General features: G+C 38.7%; 1 long non-coding RNA gene across 3 annotated transcripts in view; it reads right to left on the reverse strand.

Moving 5' to 3' along the window:
• The window catches only part of LOC141569609 (uncharacterized), a 135,591-nt gene that overhangs the window by 17,957 nt on the left and 99,179 nt on the right, over positions 1 to 18,455 (reverse strand). For all 3 annotated transcript variants that reach the window (XR_016019907.1, XR_016019908.1, XR_016019906.1), the window contains exon 3: positions 2,380 to 2,533. This is a non-coding gene — a long non-coding RNA (uncharacterized LOC141569609). The remainder of the gene's footprint in view (positions 1 to 2,379; positions 2,534 to 18,455) is intronic.

The following is an 18,455-nucleotide window of genomic DNA, read 5'->3' on the forward strand; positions in this document are numbered from 1 at the left end:
AATGGGGCCAGAGGCTGTTGTCAGAGTCCAAGTCTAAGACTGGCCCAGTTTCCACATGCAACTTAAAAGCCTGTTTGGGAGGAAAGAATCCTGCACGAAAATTTTCAGCCACACACAGAGAAGGCCTGCGCCGGGAACTGCTTCTCCAAAAGCAAAGGATTCAAAACCTCATGTTTTATACATACATAAAGGGCTTTACAAACAACAGCTCATTTGCATGTATTAGCATACTCAATGTCCAGAGTAGGTAATATGGTCCCTGTTTTGCAGACATGGAAACTCCAGCTCCAAAGGTTAAGTGATTTTCCCAAGGTTGCACAACTAGCAACAATCGGAGTTAAGAATCAAAAACTGATCTCCTGATTCCAAACCAGGCATTCTTTCAATTATTCCATATTTCACATTTGCCCAATATCTATACTCTATATAATGCCCAATATGCTTTATAATTCAAGTGTGTATAACATATATATAATATTGTATGCTTCCACTAGTTACATATGTCAATATGCCTAATATGTCTATGTGGTTTTTGGATAATTAATAGAATGACTGCCATTGTTTATTAAATAGTTATTTGTGGCAGGTGATATATTAGATAATTTAGAGCTTTACCTTATTGAATCTTCAACAATACTATGAGATATATACTGAGGGTGCCAAAAAATTTATACATGTGACTTGTATTTATCTTTTGTTATCAGTATATATATTATTTCCTTTCTTAAAATGTGTATACATTTTTTGGCACCCTCTGTATATTCTGATTTTCATCTTACAGATGAGGAAACTGAGGCTCACAAGATTAAATATTTGATTCAAGGACACATAATGAATGTGAAAGTCAGTGTCCTTTCTATTAATATTGCTTCATTACTCTCTCTCTCTCTCTCTCTCTCTCTCTCCTCTCCCTCTTTGTCCCTCTGTGTCAGTATATGTGTCTCACTCTCAATGCCATATAGACTGTGTGCTGTGCAATTTTACTCTGTAACCCAATGAAATAGTAAAAGTGTATGTGGCATGATATAGTTGACAGGCAAACACAGTGTAAGGAGGAATAACGGTGTCCCCTTTGGCCATTTTGCTTATTGAGCTGAAAACATCCTTCCTTGCTGACTCTTCACAGTCCTGGAAAAGCTGTTGTTGTCGAAAGAAATTTGAAAAGAAAACTTTGGGTGGAGACAGACATTTTGCCTACCTGATAAGAGGTGGTTTGCTTCAGAAGTGTGGAGAACAATGTATTTAAAGGTGGGAAGACAAGCTAAGATTGACATAGGAAACTACATATTTTTTTCTCTAGAGGAGGGACTTTTTTAAAAGCATGAAAAATGACTATAATCACAGAATACTAGTAATTCAGTATAGACTTGTGCTGTATGTTGTGGAAAATTAAATGGGAAACATGGTTTGTTACCTTGCTCTTACTTTAGAATGATACTGGGACTCTCCTGAAGGTTTAATATGATAACCCCAAAGGGTGATTATACTGCATTAGGGTGCATAATAACTGACCTGATTTGGATCAAGGTGAATTCAGCTTCTTTTCATCAAAGTGTAATTATTCTTTATCCAAGCCCTTTTTAGATCTAGATTCCCTTTGATAGAAGGGGAAAGAATGCATGCTGTCTAAAATAGTACATATATTTATTGAGTACCACAGATCCTTAATTGGAAACTGAATTTTTGCTTTCTTGGGGTCACTGGAGGATCGTACTCCATAATTGAACAATGCTTTAATGAATGTAATTTGGTGGCCTCACTAATGTGACTACTTCCTACTGTTTATTTCATTTCAAAATTGGACGCAATCAGATATGGAAACATAATTACACTGTGTAGAAATAAGCCCCAAGATTTCTAGACCTGACAGAAGAAAGCTTGTGGGCATGTAATTAAGAGAGAGGGGAAAGGTTGACCTACTTTTACTGAGTTTCAGGGATCACCCTGTATATTTGACTGTGGATCAATTCATCTCCTTGTCTATTCTTCTCTTAATAATCCTGACCTCATTTTCTATTGTTTGCACTAATGAATTAATATGTAGTCTAATTCTGTTGATTTAGAAATCCAAATAGATGAGAGATTTGAAAGTGTCAATTAAGCAATCTGTGGAATTCCTATCACAAAGATTGCTTTGTTAGCCTCATTCTTCATTCAGCATGTGAAAATAATTTGTGGCAGGGGTAACGGAGGGAACAGGCGCCAGTTACAGGGTCACTGCAATGGATGATTCAACTTAGAAGCTGTCAAATGTCACACATGACAACTGGGTGTCTTCTTTATTTTAAAAAACTAGCAAGATTAAAAGTAACCATCTAGAAACAGTCAAAATTCTTGATAACTCTCCCCTTCATAAAGAATAAAGATGAGATTCCTTACCTCTGCATTCAAGGCCCTCATCTAACTTCTGGGAAGGAGCAGTTTGGTGGAAACGATTAGTCTGTGAGGCCGATGGAACATCCAGATGGAGATGTCATAGAGTAGGCTCTTATGAGTCTGAGGCCCCAGAGAGACGTCTGGACTACAGATCTGTCTGAGAGTCGTTAGCATACAAAGGAACATTTGTTAATAGAACTCACTGTGATGACAGAAAAATTCTATAGTAGTGCCGGCCGTGGCCACAGGTGGCTATTCAGCACTGAAAATACGGCTAGTGTGACTGAATTTTTACACTTTTATTTCATTTAAATTAATTTAGATTTAAATGGCCACACCGGGCTCGTGGCTACGATAGTGTGGACAGCACAAATATAGAGGAAAATTGAAGACCAGTGGAGGATAAGGTTGCCTAGAGAGATTGTGTAGAGTGTGAAGGGAAAAAAGCCCAAAATAGGACTGAGGGGAATACATGAGCATTTCTGGGATGCCAGACGGAATGGACCCACAAAGGAACGTGATTAGCAATAGTCATAGAACTAAAGTGGGAAGCCAGCAGGTGAATAGACAATGGCAAATAGAGTTGCAAAACAGGGCTGCCAACAGTGTCAAATGCTGCTGAGATGTCAGGTAGAATGAAGATTTTATAAAGGCCATGATTTACTCTTGCAATAGTTGCACAAAAGGTGCTAAAAGATACCCAGAAGCATGTCTTCCTCAAAGAGACATAAAATGCTTTGGCAATTACTATTTGTTTTTAAAATGTCTCTAATATTTTGTTTCTGAAACAAAGATTCTCTTCGATTTGAACTGGTCTGCAGATGGTACATTTTCAAATAGGTGTTTGCAAACGAGCAGCTTAATTCAGCCGATGCCCTGCTGGATGACAGGATGCTAATGAGTAGTTTTCAAAGTAACCACTTGTTTGATGAAATTTAACCATTTGGGTTCTTTTCAAAGTACTTTATGTGCTGTGCAGAGCTGGCTATAAACTTGTCTTGAGGATGGATGTGGAGATTGTATTCAGCCAAAAGCCCAAGCAATAACATGGATATTTTCTTGCCCATCCATTGAAGTCCCCAAGGCCTAGGCTGTGCATCTCTGAAAGGAAAGCCCTTTGAAATCAATGCCCATGTCTCTCAAGCATTGCCTGAACCCTCTTCGGTTGTCCATCTGCCATTTTTTCCTTGACTAGTTTGAACTCTTTACAATTCCACGTCAAATCCCCACGGTTCACTAACTTTTAAAGAGCAATATTTCTTCCCCACCTCATTTTGTGACGACTCACACAATGAAGCCACACAACTGAAATATCTTGTCTTGAGCTCCAGAGCATTCAGTTGAGTAGAAAATAAGCCATATAGATCTCTCCTCGAAAGCATTCATTGTGCAACAGGCATTCAAGGGGAAATGCGAATGCAGGCATTTTAATTCACGATCCAATCACTCCTAAGCAATATGTTCAGAGAGCTCTGTTTAGTAAGCACAGTTCAAAGATCTGTTTTCTCATTTCCCAAGTGTATGCACCCCAATAGCTTCTCCCTGCCACTCATGGTCTTCCCTGGTGATTTACTCCAGATGCTGTCTGACCCTGATGAATTCAGTCTACTTTCTTATAAACACTAGTTTTACAAAAGCACTGGGGTTTGATAATTGGAGGCTCTTTTAGCAGAAGTATTACCATGCCCTCCATAGCATACAAACTGGAGCGACATGTGTGAATCTTTCTGGAAAGCAGAACCTTACATTGACTTATTCCCTGGAGCCTTAACACAGACATGCTAATGGATGTGCAGATTTAAAGATAAAAATGTTTTTTGAAATGTGCTGGAGGAACAGGACAGGAGGTCAACAAGAAGCTACTGCTACGTTGGAATATGCAGTTATAGAGTCTAAAGCAACAATACAAAAGATCAAAGAGTCCACAAGCTGCTTCTTTGAAAAGATAAACAAAACAGATAAACCTTGAACCAGACTCATCAAGAAAAAAAGAGAGAACACCCAAATGAACAAAATCAGAAATGAAAGAGGAGAAGTGACAAAGGCACCAGAGAAATACATAGGATTATGAAAAAATATGACAAACAATTATATGCCAACAAATTGGACAATCTGGAAGAAATGGATAAATTCCTAGAAACAAACAGTTTTCCAAGACTGAATTAAGAAGAAATGAAAATCTGAAAAAACCAATTACTACTAACAAAATCGAATCAGTAATCAAAAAACTCCCAGCCAACAAGTGTCCTGGACAGTATGGTTTCACAGATTTATGTTACCAAACATTCAAAGAAGAATTAACACCTGTCTTTCTCAAACTAATCCTAAAAATTCAAGAGAAGGAAAGGCCCTCAAGCCCATTTTACGCTGCCAGCATTACCCTCATTCCAAAACCAGACGAAGTTGTTACAAAAAAAGAAAATTATAGGCTGATATCTCTGATGAACATAGATGCAAAAATCCTCAACAAAATATTAGCAAGCTGAATTCAGCAATACATTAAAAAAAATCACACACCATGATCAAATGAGGATTATTCCTGTGATGCAAGTTTAGTTCAATATCTGCAAATCAATTAATGTGATACACCACATAATCAAAATGAAAGTGAAAAATCATATGATTTTATCAATAGATGCATAAAAAATGTTTCACAAAATCCAAAAACCATTTATGATAAAAACTCTCAGCAAAGTTGGAATAGAGGCAACATACCTCAACATAGTAAAGGCCATATATGACAAACCCACAGCTAACATCATACTGAATGGTGAAAAACTAAAAACGTTTTCCTTAAAATCAGGGACAAGACAAGGATGCCCACTTTCACTGTTTTCATTCAACATAGTATTGGAAGTCCTAGCCACAGCAATCAGACAAGAAAAAGAAATAAAAGGCATCCAAATTGGAAAGGAAGAAGTAAAACTGTCATTATTTGCAGATGACATGATACTATATAGAGAGAACCCCAAAGTAACACCAAAAAAATTGTTAGAACTGATGAATGCATTCAGTAAAGTAATAGGATATAAAATGAATATTCAGAAATCAGTTGCATTTTTATACACCAATAACAAACTATCAGAAATAGAAATTAAGAAAACAATCCCATTTACAATTGCATCCAAAAAATACCTAGGAATAGATTTAACCACGGAAGTAAAATACCTGTATTCAGAAAACTGTAAGACATCGAACAAAGAAATTGAAGATCTTGAGAATATCATGCTAAGCAAAATAAGTCAGATGGAAAAAGTCGAGAACCATATGATTTCACTCATATGTGGGATATAAAACTGAAAGCAACAAACAAACAAGACAAACAAAGAAGCAAAAACTCATAGACACAGACAATTTTATGCTGGTTACCAGAGGGAAAGGGGGGAGGAACAGGTAGAAAAGGGGGTCAAATACAAGGTGAAGGAAGGAGATTTGACTTTGGGTGGTGAACATATAATGCAATATACAGATGATGTATTATAGAATTGTACACTAGAAACCTATATAATTTTATTAACCAATGTCACTCCAATAAATTTAATAAAAACCAAATCAAATAAGCTACAAATAAATGGGAGTATATACTGTGATCGTGGATAGGGAGAATCAACATCATTAAAATGTCCATACTATCCTAAGCAATCTATAGATTTAATGGCTATCAAGTCCCTATCAAAATACCAACAGCATTTTTCACAAAACAAGAGCAAATAATTCTAAAATGTATATGGAACCACAACAGAACCCTGGATAGCCACAGCCATCTTGAGAAAGAAGAACAGAGCTGGAGGTATCATGCAACCTGTTATTAAACTACAATGCTGTAGTAATCAAAATAGCATGGTGTTGGTATAAAAATAGACACATAGATCAATGGAAGAGAATAGAGAATCCAGAAATATACCACCATTTATATGGTCAATTAATCTATGAGAAAGGAGGCAAGAATATACAGGGGGGTAAAGACAGTCTATTCCATAAATGATGTTGGGAAAACTGGACAGACACATGCAAAAAAAATTGAAACTAGACCACCTTCTTACACCACATACAATAATAAACTCAAAATGGATGAAAGACTTCAACATAAGACCCGAAACCATAAAATTCCTAGAAGAAAACATAGGCAGTAAACTCTGGCATTGCTCTTAGTAATATTCTTTTCTGATATATCTCCTCAGGAAAGGAAAACAGATGAGACTACATCAACCTAAAAAGTTTTTGCACAGCAAAAGTAGCCATCAATAAAAAGAAAGGACAACCTGCTGAATGGGAGAAAATATTCTTCAGTGATACATCTGATAAGAGGTTAATATCCAAATTTTATAAAGAGCTCATACAAAAAAAAAAAAAAAAAAAAAAAAAGAACTCATACAACTCAACACCAAATAAACAATCCACTTAAAAAATGGGCAGAGGACCTGAATAGACATTTCTCCAAAGAGGACATACACACGGACAATAGACATATGAGAAGATACTCAATGTCACTAATCATCAGAGAAAAGCAAATAAAAACCACAATGAGATATCACCTCACACCATTTAGAATGACTAAATCAACAAACAGTGTTGGCAATGACGTAGAGAAAAGGGAACCCTCATGCACTATTGGTGGGATTGCAAATTGGTGCAGCCACTATACAAAACAGTATGAAAATTCCTCAAAAAATTAAAAATAGGACTACCTTATGACCCAGCAATTCCACTCCTGGGTATTTATCCAAAGAAATCCAAAACACTAATTCAAAAAGATATATGCAGCCCTATGTTCACTGCAGTGTTATTTACAATAGCCAAGATGTGGAAACAACCTAAGTGCCCATCAACAGATGACTGGATAAAGCAGAGGTGGTACATTTATACAATGGAATATTACTCTGCCGTAAAACAGAATGAAATCTTATCATTTGTGACAACATGGATGGGCCTAAAGGATATTATGCTAAGTGAAATAAGTTAGACAGAGAAAGATAAATACCATATGAGCTCACTTATATGTGGAGTCTAAAGAACAAAATAAATGAACAAACAAAACAGACTCATAGACACAGAGAACAAACTGATGGTTGCCAGATGGGAGGGGGATTTGGGGGATTGGGTGAAAAAGGGGAAGGCAATTGGTAGACACCAAATAGTCATGGGGATGTAAAGTGCAACGTAGGGAATATAGTGAATAACATTGTAATAACTATGTATAGTGCCATGTGGGTACCAGACTCATGGGGGGTGGGATTACTTCGTAAATTATATAAATGTCTAACCACTATGCTGTACACCTGAAACCAATAAAAAATAATACTGAATGTCAACTGTAATTGAAAAAATAAAAAAACAAAACAAAGCTAAACTAAAGACAGTTTCCCCATTTTATATAGAATTTTGCATCTCCTGGAAATTTTAACGGTTATTAAAATATGCAACAAATATTTTAGGTTTTTATGTAAAAGTAAGTTTGGTTCCAAATGCACATAAAAAGTTTTTCCACCTACTATAATGTCAGGTGGGACATTCCAAAACAGTGCAGAAAATGGTATTAGTGTTCTTTTTGCAAAGCCTTTTCCAGCATTGTAGAACATCTGGGCTGCCTAGCCACTACAGTGGTACGTCAGTTTTCAAACGTCTCTGTTGAGAAACATTTCAGTTTATGAACGACATAAATTTTATGGATCTATGGTATCATTAGATAGTAAAATTCATGCTAAATTTGTAGTTTTAGGGGTTGATTTTAAAGGTCTGGAACGGATTAATCCATTTTGCATTAGTTTCTATGGGGAAACCGTGCCTCGGTTTTCGAACATTTCAGAACTTGAACAGTCTTCCGGAATGGATTACTTTCGAAAACTGAGGTACCACTGTACTTACTGCATGCCAGTAGTTCTCTGTAATCTTTGTGACAATCAAAAGCACTCCAGTCCACTTCCAAAGTGCCTCCTTGGGGCGGTGGGCATGTGGGGTGGAGAGTGGGGCGAGCAGCCACGTATGTACTCTGGCTTAGAACCAGTGGCCTACATTTAGAAAACGAGGCTTGAGTGTGCGGGGCAATTTTACCTTTTGATTTTTCAAATCCTACACAAGAGCAAGACAAAAATTAGTATCTCAACAGACCATAGATTATCTCATTACACGGGTTATAGAAATAATGACAGAAAAATGGCAACACCTAAACTTTATGTCAAGTTTAGCTTATCCAGAAAGAATTCAGCTGCCTTTCCTACTCTAACCTAACTTATCTACCTACCCATTTCCACAGTCATATGTGGACTCTGTTACTACCTGAAATTATGCTGCTACTGCAAGCATTGATTCAAAGTTTCATTCTTGAACGCTATTTCTTTTTTTTTAATTAAAATGTATTGGGGTGACAACGGTAGGTAAAATTACATAAATTTCAGGTGTGCCGTTCTGCAATACATCATCTATATCTCACATTGTGTGCTCACCACTCAGAGTCAGGTCTCCTTCCATCACCATGTATTTGACCCTGTTTACCCTCATTTGCCCATCAAATATTACAAACCTACTTAAATCTGCAATAGTCTGTTACTTCTTTCTTCTTATTACGGTAGAGATCCTCCTTTTTCTTTAATTAAAAAAAATCTAAACTATTATCTGTGTCTATGAGTTTCTGTTTCTCATTTGTTTGTCTTGTTCTTTGGTTGTTTTTGGTTTATATACCACATATCAGTACACACAATGGGATTTATAGATGATGTAATACAGAATTGTACGCCTGAAATCTATGTAATTTTACTAACAATTGTCACCCCAATAAATTTAATAAAATAAAATTTAAAAAAAAATCTATACCAAAAATTCCTTCCAAATGTGTTCCTCTGTGTCTTGCTGGACTTTTCCATGTCTATTCAGTCTTAAATCCATTCCAATCTGTCTTCCACTCCTACTACTCCACTATAAATAATTTCTGTCCAGATCACTGTCCAGCCAGTAAGCTGTGGCTACACCAATTACTTTGGGTAATAATTATCTATTGTTAGTAATATTAGTAGCAGCAGCAGTTGTAGGTTGGTGCACAAGTAATTGCGGTTTAATAGGTTAAAAATAATTGCAAAAACTGCAATGACTTTTGCACCAACTTAATAATAAAATTATTATAGTAGTAAAATTATAATAAATCTTATCATCGATCCTTAGTCCTCCTCCTATGTGACTTCTCAGGCCTCTTTGACTCAGTTAACCATGCAAAATACAAGCTTCTTGCTTTATTGATTTATAGGAATGGCTTCATAATACTGTTTTATTTTCTTTTTATCCCAAATGAGATACACTTGCTCTGCCGGATATGTCCTTTCTATTGTACTTGTTCTCGGAGCACTGTGGCGACATAGCGTGTGTCTTAAACCTCCTTTGGATCAAACTGTACTTCCTGTTTGGGTCTTAATGGAAACTTGATTCTGAGCAGTACCATGATTTTTTGTTGTTGTTTACCTCCATTGGACTTTGCATTCTCAACTCACCTTGCGCTGTTCAGACTTTAGGGGTTAATCATTTGGTGCAAAAGACACGTGAGCTGTGCATGATATATTGCAAGCTCCGTAAGGGTAAAAACCATGATTCATTCATCTGTATGCCCCATGGCACAGGACAGAGTGTTTGACATATACCAAGCCCCGATAAATGTGCTCTGAATCAAACTTAAGTTTGAGAGAGCAGACTGAATACTCAACTTGACATTCACTGACATCCTTTTCGTGCTTAAGATTTAAACTGATCTTTAGAAGGCCTTCTCTTGCTGATTAAGCCTCCTATTTGCTAAAATGCCGTCTTTCTTTTTCTTGGTAGCTAACATTGAAAGTATTTCCCACCAGTCCTCTTTATAGAGCATCTATCCCCTGAAATAATTAGTATACTCATCAGTCTTCTTTAGATGTTGCCATTTGTGGCTGGCAATTTCCATTTTAGGACATCAGTAAAAGGTTTTCGATGCCATGACAGATTAAATGCATGTTGGGTTAGAAATTCCAAGACACATCCAGTTCAGGTAATGGGATAAAGGAACATATTTTTCCTTTGAGTCAGAGTGAGGCACCATTGAAACCAGTGTACCTCATCCTGTCTGAGACCTTTACATGTGACCCTTAATTTTTATCTACAGAGGACTAATGCACTGGAAGCAGGCAGTCATATATCCGAATCTTAAAATTATACCAACAGGTTTTGTTTCGTCTCAAGCTCAGTTCAGCCATTGGATTAGGGGTGTGTGTGTGTGTGTGTGTGTGTGTGTGTGTACTTATAAATGTAGGTGTGTGTGGAATAAACATTGTTTCAAACAAAATATTACATGAAACTCCGATAACATAAACCAGATGAAAATGGAGCTGGCCTTACTGAAATCCAGCAAGGGACCTGGAGTCCCATCAGCTCAGCCTTGTCCTGGAACCACCTTACAGTGGCACCTGAAGCAGATTCACAGAAGTCAAGGACTCTGCAGACACAGTTTTAGAGCTGTTAACCTTAGACGGTGGATTGTGAGAAGTTTGAGGCAGATTTTCTTTCACTGAACACCTACAATGAAAGCACCAAGGAATTCACAATATAATGATGCAAGATGCTCCATCTATTTCTAGCATCCTATCTTACCATGTATAGCACCCAAACTGCAGAGAAAGGGAAAGCTTGAAGTTTAGGATGAAGATGGAGGAAAAGAATTCACCTGCTAAGGAGGCAGAGAATGGGGAGATAAGAGATAGAGAAGGAAAACAGAGAAATGGTTGCATCATGAAAGCTTTTATTTTTTCCAAAAAAAGAGGGAGTGGTCAACAGGTTGCATATTCATAAGAGGTCAAGTAAAATGAAAATTTAAAGTGTTTTTTAGATTTACTGATGTAGAGTCCATTGATGACTTTAGTGAAAGCTAGTTTGTGGTACAACGGGATGGCAGCTGGACTATGTTGGCTTGAGGAATGAAAGAAGGGGAGGAAGTGGAGGCGATGATTTTATCTAGAAGTTTGGCTGTACATGGAAGAAGAGAGGTCGGTAAATGATTGCTTATTTTGCTTTCAATGACAGATTTAAGCGTGTATAAAAGCCTCAGATTGAAGGATGGACAGGTCCTATCGTACGACAAAAATGAAGGAACATGAAATGGATATAGCTCAGATATAGGTACACTTGCATGTTTGCTAGTGGGAAGGCAGAAGCTCCCTTCTGGTATCTTCCTTTTTCTTGATAAGACAGGATGAAAGATCATCTACAAAGAATGACTTGAAGCAGGGCTCAGGTCTAAAGAGTAGTTTTGAAATAATCTTTGTGAAGAGATGGATAACAGACTGACCATAACAATATAACAGGTTTTTCAGGAAGAACTGAGGGCCCACATGAAGTTCATGATCATGAATTCATATTAGAACTCACCTGTTCTACTAAATGACAAGTTTTGCAGAATTCAGCTGCCTATTGGCAATTGGAGAAGGTGGACAGGTGAATTGATCCAAGGTTGGGTTTTCTTCAGGTTGATGCAATGAAAAGACAAATAATATAAGGTGTTTGGGGATAGTGGTAAAGATGTTATCGAAACGATGAATTATGAAATTAGGCTGGTTAAAAAGGGAAATGAAGAAAGGGGAAGGTTGATTGGGAAAAAATAGAGGGGTAAGTGGTTTGGATGTCTTAAAGTGGTAAAATAACAGTCATGATAGGAATAAACTATAAAGCTGGAAGGAGAGGTAGTTGTGGTAATAATAGAATGGGGTACCAGAACTAGAGATTTGGGAGGTGGAGTAGTTACGGATGACGATAAGGTTCAGAGGGCGGCTGTGGGGAGAGATAACTGAGGAGGACTGGGGAAGAAGATCATTGGCACTAGGAGGCCAGGATTCGCACGGGTCACCTATATCGGCATTGATGCCATCCTTGGATGGTTAGGGTTTAGAGTGGAGGGGATGACTGTGACACAGGTGCCAAAGACTTAGAAAAATGAGTAGAGTAGTTGACAGCAATATAGGCAGGGGAGAGATTTTTAGAGTTAGATGATAGGGCGTCCATGCTAGCAAAGGGGTTTAACTACATACAACATGGATGAGTAATATGAGGTCTGACAATTAAGTTCACGAACTCATCCTAGAAAAAGTGCTACATATCTCATTGCTGAGTATCACTATGGTCACCTTCGAAGTATTCCGCTTGGGAAGCTATACACTGATGCCTGTGCTTAGTCCACCCTTCAAAGCAATTTTGGAACTCTTTTTCTGGAATGGCCATCAGAGCTGTCGACGTATTACTCTTGATGTCCTGAATGTCATAGAAATGTCTTCCTTTCAGTATTTCATTTCTCTTTAGGTAAAGAAAGAAGTCATTGGGGGACAGATTAGGTGAGTAGGGAGGGTGTTCCAATACAGTTATTTGTTTACTGGCTAAAAACTCCCTCACAGACAGTGCCGTGTGAGCTGGTGCATTGTCATGATGCAAGAGCCATGAATTGTTGCGAAAAGTTCAGGTCGTGTGTGTCTAACTTTTTCACGCAGCCTTTTCAGCACTTCCAAGTAGTAAACTCGGTGAACTGTTTGTCCAGTTGGTACAAATTCATAATGAATAATCCCTCTGATATCAAAGAGGTTAGCAACATTGTTGCAACAAGTTCACGAACTTAATTGTCAGACCTTGTATTCTAGAAGAGGTCATGGAGAGCAATGGAGACACTGTCTTTACTTCCAGGTCCACCACTTGAGCAGTGACATAGCAAGGATAATTGATGCTCACGTGGCAGTGTAGTCTGTTTGTGCCTTCTTACCCTATTCCATGCTAAGATTTGCCTAGAAAATAATAAATTCATAGTAAAACTAGAGTATGTTTCTGTATTCAATGTTCAAAAATGTCATTGATTTTAACTGAGTGCACAATGCAAGAAAAATTATTTGACCTAATTTTTTTGCATCCCCATAAACTGTATCTGAGAATACATGGTATTCCCTTTACTCTACCTTTTCATTTGAGAGGACCCCAAGGAGAGCAGTGTCCTTGGGAGAGCCAGGTTTCAGTTAAGACAAGGACATGGAGGAGATGCTCAGAAAGGAAGTGAAGCCGTTGCTAACTCATTACGGAAAAGTGAAAACCTGGACCTCATCTTTTACTCTCAGTAAACCCCCACATCCAGTAGAGCACCAAGTACTTTCAAATTGACCTCCTAAATATCACTTTAAAGAGTTTACTTCACCACCCGTAGTGCCACCATCATTCTGAAAGCCACCATCCTCTCTCACCTGGTCTATGGCAGTAGCCTTCTTACTAGCTTCCCTGTTTCCGTTCTAGTTCACCTGCGATCCACTTTCCATTCTGCAGCCAGAGTGAGCCCTCAGGAAAGAAGTCAGTCCTTGCTGCTCCTCTCTGAACCCCAAAGGGTTCAGGACAGAAGGTCTTGCCTGGTATCCCTCCCATATACCTATCTCATGGCCCAGCTGTAATGAACTACCTCCTCTAGTCCTGGAAGTAAACACTGTTCCTCAATAAAGTCCTGTTCCCCTTCCGCAATAAAAGAAAATCTTTTTTTTTTTTTTAAATTTACATTTTGTTAATAGCCATTAACAATCATATGACACAGTACTGTGTTTCCCTGAAAATAATACTTAACCGGAAAATAAGCTCTAGCATGATTTTTTCAGGATGTCACCCCCTGAACATAAGCCCTAATGCATCTTTTGGAGCAAAAATTAATATAAGACTCGGTCTTATTTGGGGGGAAACGCAGTATGCAGTCAGTAGCTATAATTTACACATAGTAGAGGGAAGATACAATATGAGAGAAACAGTGAGTACTCTTGGGGGAAATGCAATGGTTGGTCGTTGGAAGAGCAAGATTTAAAGCCAGTGTCACATTAGTATTTAAGAAGCCTTGCACTTGAGTACATTGAGCAATGAAGTGAGGAGGTCACTTGTATATCTAATTGGAACAGAATTGCCAAGGGGAACACTTATATTTGTTTTATACCACTGAAATACCATACTTCATGATTCTCTGTTGTCTTTCCTAGATATTGACTTCTGCTTTGATCTTTTGGCTGGTACAGCAAAAAGAGCCCAGATTTCCAGTTTGGATTCAGATACAAACATATACAGGTCTCATTGTGGAGGGGGAAAACCAGTGAGGAAATAATCCTTAATGTTTTCAATAAAAGTGAACTGAGTTAAAAAAAAATAAAAGTATAGGAGAGCTCATAAAAGTAATCATTGATCTGCTGCATCCGCTTTCATCCTCTAAAGTAAATCTAATCTCCAAGTGCTGTGCGGAAGACTTCCATCCGTGCAGATAGAAACAGGAAGGGAAGATGGCGAGTGGAGGGAGACAGGAGGATAAATGACCTTCGTTAAAACCCTTTAAGCACATAAGTGAAGGAGAAGCACTATGCTGAAAGCAGTAGCATTTAGATGAAGGGAAATAAGTAAGGCAAATAAACAGCACATGAGGACAACGTTCTATCTGAACAGTCATCTGGAGGCTAGAGGTCTGAATGCAGCTGTCAGAGGGACCATGTTCCCTCTGAAAGCTCTCGGGGAGAATCTCTTCCATGACTTTAGTTTCTGGGGCTGCCGGCAAATCTTGGTGTTCCATGGCTGATAAATGCATGGATCCAACCTCCACCTCTGTCCTCACATAGTGTTCTCCCTGTATATCTCCGCTCCTCTTCTTATGAGGACATCAGTCTTGTTGGATTAGGACACACCCTAATCGAGTATGACCTCATCTTAGCTTGATCACATCTGTGAAGCCCTATTTCCAACCGCATAAGGTCCCATTCACAGGTACTGGGGACTGGAATTTCAACATATCTTTCTAGGGGGCAGGACTCAACCCACAGGAAGGTTCCAAATTGTTTTTGACTATGAGAATGCCTTAGCAACAGCCCTCCTTCAAAGATACTGACCACCATCTGAGGGGAGTTGTAATCTTACTGTTTACTGATTGGGGGGAAAAAAGACATTCATTTTTTAAACTTCTCCTAAATTCAGCAATGCTTTGAAATACATTTATATTTTATCATTTTTATTAATAACAGCACCCACATACATCTGGAAAACAGTCACACCGAGCGGTGCAAGACATCTGATGGACGTCAAACCTAGTGGTCTGAAGGTTAATGATTTTGAGTCTTGACTCAGCCCCAAAGGTGCCACGTGACCATGGGGAGGTTCATTAACCACTTCTCTGTAGGTCTTAGTATATCTATGCTTAAAAGAGGGCTGGATTGCTTGACCTTTCAAACTTCATCTCTGATATTCTCATAAGTTTATATGAGAAGAAACATTTTAGGCAAGAACACTTCAGAAGTTGTGTTCTTGCCAGATAAATTCACGTCCAATTTCGCAATCAAACTTCACCCCTGCTAAGATGATGTGTCAGCTTTCAGTACTTGGCAATACTCTTACAGTGCAATTTAAAAATAACTCAATCAGGTAAATAGTTCAGGGCAGTAAATGCTTCATGTATTTTGAAAGTTGACCAACTGAAAAGTTAGAAACTCAGTTTGTCTGTAATTGATTTGTCAATAACAAGGACAGACCTGACAAGGGACAATTAATGAATCCTCAGCATATCGTTCTGACTACAAAGTCCTACAACTAGGTGCTACGTGCTTTGAGTCTCTCTTCTCCCCTTTCCATGCTCCTAGCTAATCAATCACCGATACCAGTAGATTCTAGCTCTCAATTATTTCTCTACTTTTTCTCTAATTCACCCACTCTTGTACATGCCCATTGCCACCATTAAGTTTAGGCCATTGTCATTTCTCTAGATTAATTCAAGGGACTGGGACTCCTATTTGATGTTTTTGATACTCCTTTTGACCCCACCCCACCCCCCTACAATCCATTCTTCATACAGCAACCAGAATCATCTTCCTAAGATAAAAAATATGTTGGTACCATTCCCCTTCAATGGTTTTTTTCATTGCTCTTAAAATAAAAAATTAGTTTCTTAGCCATGCACACAATACGCTGTATGATCTGACCCTCACCTACCTCTTCAGCTTCATTATTCTGACCCTGCTTCCCTCTTTTCATAGCACTCTATATTCCAGTAACATTCAGTGTCTTACAAATGCCCAAATAGACCTTTTTCTCTCTTGCTTCTAGGCTTATGCTCATGATTCTTGCTCTGCCAGGAATGCCCTCCTTCCCCTTGTTTACCTAGTTCCTACTCATCCTTTAAGACGATGCTAAGGCATTACTTCTTCTTGACACTCTTTCCTGAACTGCCCATCCCTCCCATGTGCCCCCTCTCCCCACACACTGAGATGATCCCTACCATGTCATTTAGTGCCCAGTATAAGTAGGACTGTGTCACTTTCTCTCTCTTCAACCCATTTCCACTCCTACTGAAAAGCAGAGAATAATCACCAGATAAATCAATTTCAACAGTGCTTGTCTGGCCATGTTTGCCATCAGGTGCAGACACTGCATTGAAAGGCCATACCCATATGCATAACTCTCTCTTCTGCTTCCTGCCTCCTTATAGCAGGTCCAGTCAGAAAACAGGCCTTCACCTTGATTTTTTCTGATGCTTTTCTTATACCATATGGAAATACTAAGTGTAGGTCCAACATTACATTCCCTTTCTCTCTTCTTTTAGGTGCTTTGGTCTCTCCTCGACTGTGATCTTCACCCTTGTTTTCATCCCTTTTTGTTTCTCCCCTTAGATTAGCCAGGAAGGCTAGAGGTAGTTGGAGTCAAGTAAATGTCCTTTCACAGGCATTATAAGGTGCTGGCAAAGTCTTTCCCTGGTAGGGTTGGCCTTTTTATGGAGAACGTGCTGGGAATATTTCACAATGATTCCTCTTCCCTCTCTGTGCCAGATCCAGATTTTTCTTGGCTCTTCTGTATGATGACCTGGTGGGGTACCACATAAAAGAGTGAGGCCCTACCTAAGACTGCTGCCCCCAGGAGTTTCTCATGCTCAAGCTAGTCTACTCTCAGCCTCCAATAATTTGTCAAAAGTCCCACTGAAGTTTCAGAAACTGGCCCAATCAAGAGAAGCCCAAGAAGGAACGATCAGTAGATATACCCCACTATTCTGGATGGGACCCTGGACTCTACAAAGAATCTTAGGGGAAAACTACAGAAATCTGTATAAAGTATGGATTTTAGTTAATAATAATATATCTGTACTGATTAATCAATCGTAAGAAATGTGCCATGAAAATATAAGATGTTAATAATAGGGTAACGATGTGGAATAAATGGAAACTCTACTATCATTGGGATTGTTCTGTAAATCTAGAACTGTCCTAATAAATAAAATTCATTAAAAAAAAAAAGTAGAACAGGGTACGAGTAATTGGAGCATGGTGGGTGGTGGGGGAGGGGTGTGTTACAACATTAAGTGGTGTGACCAGAATAGGTGTCATTTGATCAAAGGTTTAAAGGAAGTGTAATAGTCAGAATTCTAAGCTGGCCCCCACCATTCCCATCTTTTCCTCTTGGGTACGGACAGAGCATGTGAACACAATGGATATCACTCCTGTGATTAGGTTATGTTATAAGGAAAAGGGGAGGGACTTCTGCAGATGGAGTTAAGGTCCCGGATCAGCTTGACTTTGAGGTGATTAAAAGGGAGATCACTCTTGGTGGCCCTGATCTAATCAGTAGATCCCTGTACAAAAGCATCTCAAAGTCAGAGATTTGAAAGAGCACAGACTCTCTGTCCCAGTTATTGGATCTGAAGAAGCAAACTGCCATGAATTCTACCGCTACAAGGAAATGACTTTTGCCTGTGACTCAAAGCAGCTTGGAAGTGGACCCTTCTCTATCTGAGTCTCCAGATAAGAGCACAGCATAGTCAACACCTTGACTGCAGCCTTGTGAGACCCTAAACAGGGGACATAGCTAAGCACTGTCCAGATTCCTGACTCAATGAAGCTGTGAAATAATAAGTGGGTGTTTTTCAAGCTGCCGTGTTCACAGTCATTTGTTACACAGCAGTGGATCACTAATACAGGGGTTGAGGGAGGGAGCCATGCAGCTACCTGGGGATAAAAGGAGGAAAATAGTAGGAGAGCAAGAGTGTGACATGACCTGATGTAGGTTTTAACAGGGTGGCTGTGGCTGCTGTTTTGAGAAGAGGCTGAGAG

The sequence above is a fragment of the Rhinolophus sinicus genome, chromosome 18 (genome assembly GCF_057876585.1).
Source record: "Rhinolophus sinicus isolate RSI-liver-muscle chromosome 18, RSI-T2T, whole genome shotgun sequence".
In the NCBI taxonomy this organism is placed as follows: domain Eukaryota; kingdom Metazoa; phylum Chordata; class Mammalia; order Chiroptera; family Rhinolophidae; genus Rhinolophus; species Rhinolophus sinicus.